The sequence below is a fragment of the Amblyomma maculatum genome, chromosome 6 (genome assembly GCF_055883805.1).
Source record: "Amblyomma maculatum isolate TAMU_Amacu chromosome 6, ASM5588380v1, whole genome shotgun sequence".
NCBI classification, from domain to species: Eukaryota; Metazoa; Arthropoda; class Arachnida; order Ixodida; family Ixodidae; genus Amblyomma; species Amblyomma maculatum.
Genome location: NC_139349.1, coordinates 114,195,341 through 114,208,907, shown reverse-complemented (window position 1 = coordinate 114,208,907; position 13,567 = coordinate 114,195,341).

The following is a 13,567-nucleotide window of genomic DNA, read 5'->3' as shown; positions in this document are numbered from 1 at the left end:
TATTGCTGCTATGACTTTAATCGAGGCGTGGGAGACTGAAATCATGCGCACACACCACAATGATCTCCACGCACAAATTAATTAAGGGAACCCTAAGACCCACACACACATTTTTATTATTCTAAGGTAGACTCAGAGGGGATTGGAAAACCCTAAAGAACTGAAATGTGGCACCTGATAGCGGAAGTGTGTTAATTGAAATGATCAAAGAAGTCGCTGCTTTGGAATGAAAGTGAGAGCCGGCTGACTACATGGCAGAAGAAGAAGAAAATAATGGTGTGAAAGAGCACGACTCTGATTAATAATTCGGCCATATTCGAAAAAAATATTATGTTAGCGAAAGCTAAGTGACTCACTAACCAGGTCACGGAGTAATCAAAATAATTCGTCTATGAATGTTAGTGCACAAACCACGGCGAGCCTATTATAGAGTGTGCGTCGTGAGCTAAGCAGTAAGGGTGAAAGCGCGCGCAAGTAGGCATCTTGGTTTGATTTGTGAGGTTTAACATCCTAAAGCGACTCATGCAATGACGGAGACACGGTAAGAGAGGGATGCGGAAATTTCGACCACCTGGGATATTTTAACGTCCAGTCACATAACACAACACATTGACGGCTTGCTTTTCGCCTCCATCGAAAAGCAAGCGCCACGGCTGGGATTCGGTCCCGCATTCTTGGGCCCACTTGTCGAGCACCTTAACCACTGCACCACCGCTGCGCGTGCAGACATCTTGAAAGCGAATTAATACTAAAGCATGGCCTGCCTCTTCCCAAGGTTTCTTTATCGCTAATGCTTATATTTATAATGGTGTTAGTTTTCTGCGTATAATAAGCCTGTCAATGTAATTACATGCTGCTTTGCTCGTAGGGTAGCTTGTCATCGGTTATCCTTCTCTCATCGCATTCGTGTCTTTGAACTAGGGTAGCCATACAGCCCCTTTATACTAAACTTTGGTTTGTTTTAACGGTATTTGGTAGATGTCGAGATACATATTCCCTGTGTCGTTAATCTAAATCCAGTTGATAATTGTGTCTACGCTTGTAACACATAATGGGCCTAACTGAAGCTTGCACAAGTGACATTTTTTCCTAATAAATATAGCTTACAATAGCTACCAGCTCCTTTGCAAAAAATATTTTTGGCGCTTTCATGTTTTGCAAGTTTCGAGTCAATTCAGATCAGAGTTTGTTCTCGTCTTGCGAACCTATCTTGCACTGATTCGCGCTCTCTTTTCGAAGTTTCTTCATTGCACCGCGAAGACGTTCCTAAGGAGGGCGAAGTGCGAAACGCGGTTTTGCCAGCATACGTTGGAAATGTAAAAAAAAAAAAAGCGCCTTCTTGGAAAAAGCAAGAACCTGCAGCACCACACAGTTTATGAGATGCAGGAAATTATATTTTTGAGTCCTAGTTGTTTGGTGAACTCGTGCATACTAAGACACGAACGGTTAATTTGAGTGGCAAAAAAAAAATTTTTCAAGCTATATTTTCATGCCACAGTGTTTTCAAGAAATACCACTGAACTGTGGTTTGAGAGTAAAACAAAGCTAAATTTATGGCGTGAATAGATTTTGCCTTAGAGTTCACTTTTTTGAAGCTTTTTAGAAACTAGAAACTTGAAGCGCGCAGTTTCCGCCAAACATTGTACATGGAAGCTCCCTTCTCAGTAGGTAAAAAGAAGTCCTAGTCAGGAAGCGAAACATGCATACATACAAATTCGTGTTCCCATGTTTGTTCCCTTCTTTGACGAGTCGTCCGTATCGCTCCTGAGGGCGCTTCTCAAGGCATTGTATTCGATACCGTCAAATACCGAGGTCATGAATGAGACGCCCTATTGCAGACTCTGACTAAGACGAAATTGAAAACACGAGGAAGAGTGTTGTTAGCTGACTGAAGCCAACAAAATCAAAAACATTTCGGCTTATTGCGATTCGCTGGAACGCTATTCTGGTTTAAAAACCAGAATAGAATTCCGCACTTCTAGACGAGGTGGTATACCACCTACCAGCTCGTCTAGAAGTGCGGAATGCCGGCATCACTATATATATATGTACGTACTGACGCGGTCGTTTGCGGTGAGATAAAGGAAAATGTGTCACCTCACAAACCGCGGACAGTTACAACGAAATAGTGTTAAAACTTGTGGTTCGAAGAAATTACCAGGAAAGATAGGAAGCAGTGTAAGGATTGTATACTGCGGCTAGTATGTGGATTGTTCCTGAAAACAAACAAGGATGCACATTGCGTAACAACGGCAACGACGTTCAATCGCTACCAGTGAGTAACGTGTTGTTACGTGGCTTCTAATGTCCACGCATCTACCGAAAGGCACCACCTTTCAGTTATTGTTTAGCATGTAGAATGGCGTTTTACAACCATTTTATAAAGCTTTGTTCGGTCGTTCAAAAATACTTAGGGCTGCTTTTGTTTGCTGGAAGACGCTATTAAGCTATACCTCTGTTCAGTGAACGAATGAGATTTCTCAGCCGTCCGCACGTCGTCTGGATGTAAAGCCACACTCAATAGCGTTCAAAAAAAGCACCTCCACGGGATGGAGGTGTCTATTCTTATCTTCCAAGCTGTTACCTCAGCAATTGGCTTTAAAATAGCCTCTCTCGAGGCCTTTCTTTCGGTAATTGAGCATAAGGATAAAGCTATTCAATGGAAGCTGTGTATTGTCCGCCAAAACTCTTCAGTAGAACTAACGCTCCCACTATTGACACTATGGTGGAAATATATAATTTACTACATTTGCATCTACTCACTCACATCTTAAATATAAGAAAATATTGAACAATTCACTTCACAGACCGTGTGGGCGGTTGCGTTAGAGGGAAGTTTGTTTTATCTCCCCTAAGTATCCTCTGTTCTGAAGAAAAACCGAAATATTTTAAAGAATGCTTCCCCCTAGGAGAAACGAGTGTAACGGTTATTCAACTGAGCTCTCCGACAGCTAGCTATCACGGTGTGAGAACTTTTCGACGTCGGCAGCGCTTCAAAGCATCTTTCTCTGGCATCGGCAACAGTTACGACATGAACCTTACACGAACCAGTCTCTCCGTTTTAAAACTTTTCATCGCGCAAGGGGGCTCAAATTCAGCGACATGAATGACAGTCTGAGCGTGGTCCGCGCCTTGAGGGGTTTATCGGCAGACTTGTCTTCAAGGACGGGTCTCTTTATAGAGAGCGCGTCATGGGCCGACGGCAAATGACGCTAAACACAATTTCACTGGACGCCTTCGAGTGACGCGTTTCACGTATGGCGCAGCCTATGGCGCAACTGCAGAATTTGCTTTTTATGGGGCAGCAGCGCGAAGTCTGCGTCTGAGCTTTAAGCCTAAACGACGCATGCACAATTGTCCTCTTTGGGACATCGAGCTGAGAAGGGTTTAGAGGATAGGGCGTGCAATGAGATCTTTTCAGAGATCCCTTACATCGCGCTCTGTTGCAACGGCTTTTTTGTTTTAGCACCTTTAGATGTGTAGCAGAATTTGACAGAATTTGTTTTCTCGCTCTTCACCACCTCTTCACTTGCGAGGAGCAGGAACGCAGTATGGGATATAAAAGAGCAACTTTTCATTGTGGCTGCGGGTGGCAGTGAACATTTTTAAGACCTTCCAGTGTAGAAAGCATTCATCTTCAAAGAAAGATGTGTCGCCACTGCTTCAAAGACAATCGCAAGGGTGGGGTTGAGAAACTGGAGCAGACGTGCGCCCGGTAGTTAGGTTTTGGAATCGTTTGGAAAACAGTGCCCCTGAGTGGATTTTTTTTTTCGTTTCTGGCTTTCTCTACTTCGTCTCAGCCTAGCCTTTGAAAACAGTTTGCCTCGCAGCGTCTTGCGTGCCACGGTCCTCCTTGTTTATGACGTAATAAGGCCAAAAGAGGTGTAAGAGCGAACAAAGATCAATGAAGAGTACGTGCCCTTCGGTCACTCGGAAGTGTCGTCACAGTTTTTCTATAAATATTTTCTCATCTTTTGACCCTGGTTGCCACACTGCGTGCCCTGTCGATGCAATCTGGTCGATGGAAGTCACTTGGAAGATTCCAGTTACATGCCGCTAATACTACGTAGCACTCTAATATGTCGCCCAGGCACCTTCGGGGCAGAAAAAAAGTTGGCGGTATTACAGCGTACCCTATTCTGCGTGAACGAGAGAAGTGGTAGGTACCATTCCTCGGTGTTCCCACCTCCAGAAATCCAAGTAAAAGGTACCTTTGCATGGAGATCATGGTGGTTGGAAACCAGTTACAGCATCGATTATCATGCATCGTTGCATTTTCAGGGAGACGACATACTCCCGTATGTAGGCAATGCCATTACAAGCTTTGTTGTTGTTTTTGTTGGTACACTGGCGTCCTAATTGTGGTTCTGTGTAACTCTGTGGCGATGTACTGTGGCCCTCGAAAAATTGTGCCATTTCGTACCCACGCAGCAAATCAGCTGTCATCATATTATTTTTGCTGTCTTCATTTTATCGTACCGTGCGCAAAATAAGATATTCAAAGTGAAGAATCCGGCACGGGGAGAGAACACATCAAGCAAAGTATCAGCCGGCAGGCAAAATAAAGATTGCTGGGGTTTAAGCAGGCATCAACCAAGTGATACGAGCTAAAGCTGCGAGAGTAGCCGCGATAGCCTCTTTAACACCGCCTTTGAATGTACGTTTTTTTTTTTTTTTTTTGTTCATGTTTTATAGATACGAGAGTGGAAAGGCACCGCGTCTGTCAGGCATTGTCTATGGACGCCTCAACCGCGCTGCAATAGAAGGGAAGAAGGTGGGAGTGAAAATGGAAAAGAGAAGAAAAGCTGTCGTAATGTATGATTAGGAGGAGGAATAGCTTTATTTGGTGTGCGGCCGGGTTTAACGTGACCGGGCCTAGATCTCCCATGTGGGAACGTCGAGATCTTGTCTCTTCGCCGCCACGAGTGCCTGCTGGACGGCCCGGAGTTGGTCGTTGAGGTATGGAGCTGCGCAGAGTGGCAGACCACCTCGACGAGAGGGTTTCGGGATTAACGCCTTTAAATTGTACCTTCCACTCCCAGAGTACGTGCTCAAGTGTTGCTATGTTTTTGTTTTTGTTTTTGTTTTTTTTGCAGACCTTGCATTATTGGTGTCATACATTTCGGAATAAATCCTGTTGTACTGCAGCGGGTTCGGGTATGTATTTGTTTGTGATTGCCTCCACGTGACTTCCTGAGCTCTGCATAGTTACTGCGAGGCGGAGGAAAGGTCCGGTGGGCCAGATACAAGACTTCGATTAAGTATTTCAAGCTCGTCAGCCTCTTACTCCCCCTTTCTTCGCCAATATTTTCTCCGGCACGGTACGCGAGACCTCGTGCTGCGGAGTTCTCCATATGTGCCGGGAACCAATAGCTCGATCTTACTTTCCAGTGAAAGTTTCAAGTCCTTGATTATTCGGCAGGCTTTCATTCGTGTTCTCCCCTTGGCTTATTTCTTTATTGCTGTGTGCGAGTTGCTGAAACAATCCCGCAATCGGGATCAGATATGGCAAATGCGATGGATAATTCTTCGGCCCCTTCAGCGTGTCAGGACTTCATGCTGGCGGATTAAACAAGCGCCCTGCAGTGTCAACGACTGCGACAGCGGATCGTTGATCGTCTTGATACTCGGCAGCGTCCGCGAAGCGTACTTCCCTCTCTTTTCCCTATTTGCGCATCAGTGCCGTGGCTCTGACCTGTCTTCTGTCTTGATTATACGTCAGGTGTACGTTCCTCGGAAATTGTGCGACTTGGATGCCGTCCTTGACGTTCCGCGGTATTACTTCTTTCTCCGCGTGTTGACGGCGGTAGTATGTGTCGCTAGAGTATGTGTTGTCCAGCTACGGTGGCCGTCAGTCTTTCTAGCTGTGATATCTGCAGCGCTTCAGCGAGTCCGTCCAACGTTTTGTAGATTCCTAATTGTAGCAGGAGCTTTGTTCTAGTCGAATCTGGCAGTCCAAGCGCTGTCTTGTATACCCTGCGTATAATTACTTCTATTTTGTTCTCCGCCTTGTACCAATCCTGAAAGGCCGCCACGTAGGTTACGTGGCATATGACAAAGGAGTGCACGAGTCGTATCAGATGGGATGACGTCACTCCGGCTGTAGCGCTCCCTCACGGAGGGAGCGGGAGTAAGGCCGCGTTTGGTAGCTACCGCTGTAGAGGCTAGACTCTGTACTATCACCTCGCAAGTTGACGGCGCGAGTTGGGGCCCCTGTTTTTGCGGCAGATGGGATAACGTCACTCCGGCTGTAGCGCTCCCTCGCGCAGGGAGCAGGAGTTAGGTAGCTATCGCATTTGGTAGCTATCGCCTCGCAAGTTGACGGCGAGAGTTGGGACCCCTGTTCTTGCGCAGCTGTGCTTGGCGGCGCGCCAAAGGTGACGCTAAAGGTCAATGGTAGCTACCGCCTCCCTACGCGAAGGGCTGAAAAGTAGAATGTAGTATTGCTTTCGCAATAAAAAAGAAGAGGGAGAGAAAGACTTTGTTGTTGATAGGGTTGTAGGAAGAAGGAAAAGTAAATGCACGGGCCTGCACTGGCTCTGTAGCTGAGCCACCTGATTGATGAATTGATTGATTTGATTGATTTATAGGAAGGGAAAGGCGCGGAAACTGTCTCACTTGTTTTCTGTGGACACCTCAACCGTGCCATAAGGGAAGGGAGGAAGGTGGGAGTGAAAGTGGAAAGATAGAAAGAGGAGCCGTAGTGGAGGGCTACGGAGTAATTTTTGACCACCTGGGGATTTTTAACGTGCGCTGACATCGCACAGCACATGGACACCTCTTTGTTTCGCCTCCATCGAAACGCAGCCCTATTGCAAAAACCAGTGCCACTGGGTCCCAGAGCCCCAGCGCCATACCTGATTATGGTCCCAGTATGACGCTGGAAACTGGGCACACTGGGACGCGGCATACTGGGACGCTCCGCACTGGCGGCACTGTTCGCCCGGAGAAAAAAAGGCGTAGGATAAAAATTAAAAGTAAAAAGTAACGAAACAAGTTAGGTACATAAAAAACCTAAAAAAACGTAAAAAATTACCGAAGATTACGTTACTTTCTAATGCGAAATTTGAGTGCAGCAAATAAGCTGTTTCACCTTTTCGATAGATTGAGGCAAAGAAATCGAGCAACACATGTATGCGCTATCACAGAATTCTTTTTTTATTTTTCACACGTATTCCTTTAACAAAGACTCCCTTCTCGGCGGCGGCGATGAGCTTCTGCTTCAGCCTCGCTTACACCTAGTTGCTCTCGACGGTGGCGATGAGCCTCCGCTTCGGCGGTGCGAACGGCAGGGTCTTCTCGACGGCGGCGATGAGCTTCTGCTTCAGCCTCGCTTACTGCTCTGGATTCTGGCGGCGACGGCGCTGGGCCTCTGCTCTGGCAGCTCGTTTAGCAGCAGCAGCAGCAGATGGAGGACTTCCACCGGTCGTCTCGCTCATGGCTCAGAAAGAACTGGCAGATAATTTCGCAGTGGCGAACGGCAGCGGCAATTTCGGCTCGGGCGGTGCACATATACAGATCCGCCGCCACCGATCTGGCTCTCTGATTGCCACCGCACAGGGGTTGCATTGGAGGAGGAGCGAAGAAAGGAATTAAGTTCGAGCCGGCACTTTGACAACCGGAGACTCGCAGGAAGAGGGGGGAGGGGGGGCAGCGTGTACACCCACCGGCAAACGACGGGGGCAGAAGCGCGCGCAGCAAGCGAACAACGCGATAAAGGGAGGAGGGAAGAGATAGCAGCGACTGACTGATGCTGCTGACGCCGATAGTGAGCCAACCCCAGCTGCGGAGTTGGTTTCAGGGACAACGCCGCCGATGCCGACGCAAACAATATGATACCCTCGCTTCCGCAGCGCTAAGAACCAGGTCTAGCCGTGTGAAGGTGGTCACGTATTCGTCGACGTGCCGGGGCCTACGTGAAATAACCGGCGCGTCGGCAACTGAAGAGCACCCTATCCGCCACACAGGAACAAGGGGGGGGAGGGGGGGGGACCCTCCCCTCCTCTTTCTGCATGGCGGCGACGGCGTTCTATGCAGTCACGTTATCTTGACTCTCTAGCGGCGTCAGCGGCATCCAGCGGTATCAGTCGGTCGCTGCTAGCTGATGAAAGGGGGGCGGAGCTGGTTACGAGGCCGACGCCGACGCCGACGCGAAACCCAGGAACGGACGCCAAAGAGCTGCGCTCTAAAAAAGAAAAAATGATTTCACCAGGCGTGCCTCGAACTCAGTCTTTAGGCACATATCAATAACTAGCTCAGCACGCTAATCACTCGGCCACACCGAGAACTTGATTTCCTTGAAACATTTCTGCATTTTATGTCATGATTCGCATTTATAAGGTTGGGACTTCATGTTTCGCAGTCTACAGGCCCCAATTGCTACCGCTCTAACAATTACAACTTCTTGATCATTGAAGCTTGCTGTCTGCTCTCACGACTTGCAGCAAATGTTCTGGGTGCCTATGCGCGCAATTTGATGCACTGGAATCATTTTAACATGTGGAGTTTGACATCGCTGGCAAATTTACCAACGCCGGCTCCACGGTGGTGCTCTGCTACCGTGGGCGTAATTTTCGCTGAACATAGAGCTTTAGTACAAACCTTCAAGAAAAAAAGTGCGACCAAGCTTCAATACCGGCAAGCGCCGCAGCGATGACCCTATGTTGCGTGTAACTAAACCTTATTTGTATGTAAACATTGTGGAAGCGTTGCGATGACCTAGGGCTCGGCTGCTTCATACGCAGAGTAAAAAGGAGCGCAAAAGCTTGAGAAACAAGCCAAATATTATGCATTACAAGCGCTGTATGTTGTTTTTCTCTCATGGGCCCATCGCTCGGTAAACTCCTCTCTTCCTCGTTTTAGTTTTTCTTTCCGCTGTTTATACTAGGCCGTGGTGCAGGCTACGCTCGCCTGCGATTGAGCCCGCATTGAACATTTTGGCAGTAATAATTGTGTTAGAGTGCCCTAAAATCAGCTGTGAAGTTGGTTATGCATGGCAGCCCACATTATTCAATTCCAGCTTTAGTTGTGCGTTAATTGTCAGTGTGTCATGAGATAGAGGCGCGGCGCGGTCGTGGTCTCTCTCGAAACGCTCGAAACGACCTATCGAAACATGGAAACTCTAGAAAAAAGATACAACCTTTGTTTTCTTACAAATGCGCGACGACTTCGCAGCAAAAAGCGCTTGCTTGAACCATATTTTTCATATGCCCCCCGATGGTCGATTGAAAGTACGCTGTTGCCCTGTTGGCCCCTGAGGGATGCTACTCCAGCTGACGCCGCAGGCCGCACCGGCTATACTGGGGCACTGGGACCAGTGCGGCCCAGCGCACATACAGCGCTTCTCCCAGTGCATCGCGGATGCCAGCGACACACCCAGCGTCAAAAGTCTAATCCCAGTGTTTTTCTCCCATCGCACCAGTGCAGCCAGTGTCTTCCCGTTACTGCTCCAGTGAATATCGCAGACCTCCAGCGTGCCCAGCAGATCCAGTGCAAAACCAGCGCGAAAATCTTACTGGTTTCGCACTGGAGACGCTGGTTTTTGCAATAGCGAGCCGCTGAGGCCGGGTTCGAACCTGGGATCGACTGCGTAGAACACCGTCGTCGCCATGCGGAAAGAGGAGGAGGGGGTCCCCCCTTCTTCCTGCTTGGCGGCGAGGGTTCTCTCCGGTCGCCGAAACACCGGCTCGACGGTGCATTGCGTTCTCACTTGCTTCACTCGCTAGCGGTGTCAGCGGCATCAGTCAGTCACTGCTATCAGTTCGTCGCGCAACGTTCCTATGGGCCCAAGTGCTGCTTCCCGCAACCTTCCGATAACTCAATAGCTCTCTTCGTTTCTTCTTCCACAAAGCTTCATTCATAACAGTGACAGCCAAGAACTTTTAGTGGAATGTTTCTTGATGGAATACGTGTGAAATTAAAAAAAGTTGTCCGTAATTTTACATGCGAGTCTTGCTCGTTGTGTTGTTGTGGCTGTACGAAGAAGGAAAAGAAAACGTACGGGCCTGCTACTGGCTCTGTAGCTGAGCCACCTCCGCTGCCTCGTTCAGATAGAAGAGAAAATATAGAAGAAAGAAAAAGAAGAGGGAGAGAAAGACGCGCGCCGCAACAACAGCCGTCGTCCACCACCGAAGCGGTGGCGGGTGCAATGACGGCCTACAACAGATAAACATTCGGTGGCAGGCCAGCCCCTGCCGCAAGCGGCGGTGACCTGGTGACCTACCTGTCCCAGCCCTACGTGTCTTGCTCGAAATCTGCCTCAATCTATCGAAAATGTGAAATGCTGATGGGGAAGTAACGTAATCGTGGGCAATTTTTTGAAAGCCTTGTGTATTGATTGGTCACGTGCGCCTCCCGGAGCGCCGCGAATGTGTTAACCATCCCCAGGCCCATGAGACGCTTGTTGGATGTGTTGATCGGGTGATCGAGAGCACGCTTGTACATCTTTCTGAGAATCACTTCGAGGGCGTTCTCACCAAACCTGCGCAAGTGAAGGTAGGGTCCCTAGAAATAGTGGAGGTAAGCAGTCGAGTAGAGGACTCGACTGGACTCGAGTGGTCATGAATGCATGCGCCAGCCGCAAAGCGTCTTTGCACCGTAACCCCCCGCGTTTGTTGGAAACCCGGCGGACCAATGTTTTCGCGTTGGGTTTGGGTTCACGCCTTTCGGATTTAGTTTTGGCTCCGGAGACACATTTCGTTCCAGTTAGTATCGGTTAGACTCTGCCTGAACAGCTTCAAATGTGTTCAGACCTATTCAGAGAAAAAAATTCTGGGTGTATTTTTATTGGCTTGTTAATACTGAATTTTCTTTACTCTTCCAGCATATAAAAAAAAACTGAAACTTTTTATAGTAGCTAGCCTATTGTGTTTTCGTTAGATATGACAGCCTGCATTTATTTGTACAGACCTCGAGAAAATTATTATAACGAGTAACAGACAATCACAGCACGAGAAGGAAAGCAATGATTATTTTCATTGGCGCATAACCAACTAAAGCTGCCACTAGACGAAAGAAAGTGAAAAGAAAATAGCATTTTCTGCGGCGCTTTTTAGGAACCCAAAAGTTCACATGTATTTCATTTGAGAGCAAAACCTCTGCTGCTACTTGTACAACAATATTTTATCCAGTTTCTGCTAAAAGAGTGCGAGTCACATGAGGATCAAACCAAGCACACACCCAAAGACTAACGATGTGTATACCATATGTGTGACTATTTGATTTAAGGGTTATAAAAATGCATTTCTCTCTCGTACGCGAATTTACGCCGATGAAGATGGGATGCCTTCGTTCTGGCAAACATGTTAAGGACTACAGAGACCCCTTACTGCTTGTGTGATAGAACCTACTGACTTTAGTACCAAGCACTAAGCAAGTAGACGTTTGTAAATTGCTCGTTCAAATCTCATCCTTTGAAGTGGTCTGTAGATTTAACAATAAAACATAAGAGGCGATGAATTCACTCAGCAAACGTCTTTTCAATTGTGGCTCCCCTTCAAAGTTTGGAGTCCTGGTTGTCCCCTTTGGCCGTAACCTCAGATATTTGTTAGTATATTGTTTTATTTCTGCAAAAATGCAAAATTGGAGATGCGCTTACTCTTCCTTGTCAATTACTTTGAACTATAAATACGTACGCACTGAAAGATGTCGCTTAACTACGCGCAAGCATGCGAGGCAGTGTGAAGGTTTACAAGCACAAGAAAGAAGTCTCCAAGCCCTAGACGCCATGCACACTGTCTCAAGGAGAACATTGTCAGTGGGGGCAATGTTTCTTTGCACTACGTTTCTTTTGCGCCAGTGGGCCTCTCGTAAACTGCATTCTCATGATTGCGGCATTCACTTTCAATGCCAGAGTAGACGTGTTCTGCGCTACACAATTACTGTGATGAGAGCAAGGCGAGAGGTGAAGCGAACTGTAGCCTCGTAACGATCTGCGACGCTGCCCGGCGTGAACGGGTAATTAAGGTCGCGTGCACAGCCGCAGAGACTTTCAGCTAAAGGGAAAGGGGAAGGAGAAGAGGAATCGAGAGGAGTTGAAGAGAGCTCGCGAATGTTGACGCCGAGGGTGAAAGCTGACGTGACGTGAAAAGTCTAGCTTGATGGAAAGCACGCCAGAAGTCAATACGGCACTCCTGACATCTCACTCGGTTGTCACCGCAACATACATCTGATGAGCTTGCACTCTACGTAAGCACTCGCCCTCGGCATTGTTACGGGATGTATAGCGGTCAACTAAACGCCTCTACTAGTATTAATTTTGGGGTACGAATAAATGGCGAAAGGCGGTTAGTGTCACGATTGTCACTAAACCGCCTTTATTGATTTTAATTTTTTTTTTTCTCTTAGCGAATCTCTTCGTAGGGTTGAATTAGGATCTGTAATCTTTGCAAAACCCTTGCCCCCCCCCCCCTTTCCCTGATAGCACCAGGATCAGCATGATGACTATTATTAAATTTATTCAGGCTAAAACTCCTTACGTAGTGTTTTACACAGACTGCAGCGGGATTTGACTCTATGCACGCTGCCTAGAATGTTCATTCAAAAATAGAACGGTTGCCAACACTTCGGCAACCAGTGAATTCGTTTGTCAGCTCTGTTAATTACAGTTTCTTTCCCGCATTATCCGATGCTACTTCGCGAGCACGTGGGCCTCGTCTTCTGCAAATCCACTTTTCTTTTTTTTTACTTCAGTGCTGTGAGATATTGTTACGTGGATCGCAGTGAAATTTCATTCCAATTTTTTTAATTTATGCATCCTACCTCACAAAACTATAAAGGTAACAATATGAATGGACAAAAATGAATGCTGTAGTTTTTTCGACAATAATTTGACACTACGTCTTAATGTAATGTATTAATGCATTACAATAAGACGTTTTGAAGGTAAGATCTGTTACGTACTTCAAATGTGGCAGAATCTGCGAAGCAAATTCAGTATTCCTATACGACGTGAGACGTGATTAACAGGAGGTTTAGCCGCATGTTGCAAACTTTACTGTATTATATCAGCGTAGTCCTCTATCGGCGAGAAGGATTCTGTGTTTCTGTGCGTGCGTGTGTATATGCGGGCATTCATGTGTACCTGTCTGTCACAGTGAACGGCGCCATCCTTCTAAAGTAGCCTCAACACTAGCACCCTACATTGGATTGAGCCCCGGGTGCGAACGGTCACAATGCGTCTCTCACCCGTCACCCAATCTATAGAAAGTCTGCGCCCATTTTGCACCACCTCACCTTCGACCACATGTAGTCCACGCGGCACCGAAATAAAAATGCAGATGCTGAGTACAATTTAAAGAAGCACTACAAGGCGTTCAACGCAAAAGCGAAAGTGCAAAACTCTCTACAACTTACTGGAAACGCCACTTTTCCTGATTTTATTTGCCGGTTAATTTTCTTGCCCGAGTCTGCGCCAATACGGCTAGCATATACTTGTGTCACATCTTGGGATTAACCATGTTTGATTTCTTGCTGTTTTTGCGCCTACAACTAACGCAATGGAAGCCATCTAAGACAGATCAAGTTAGTTATCGGTGGGGGTTTTTGGAATTCCGGTGCAGAGGAATGC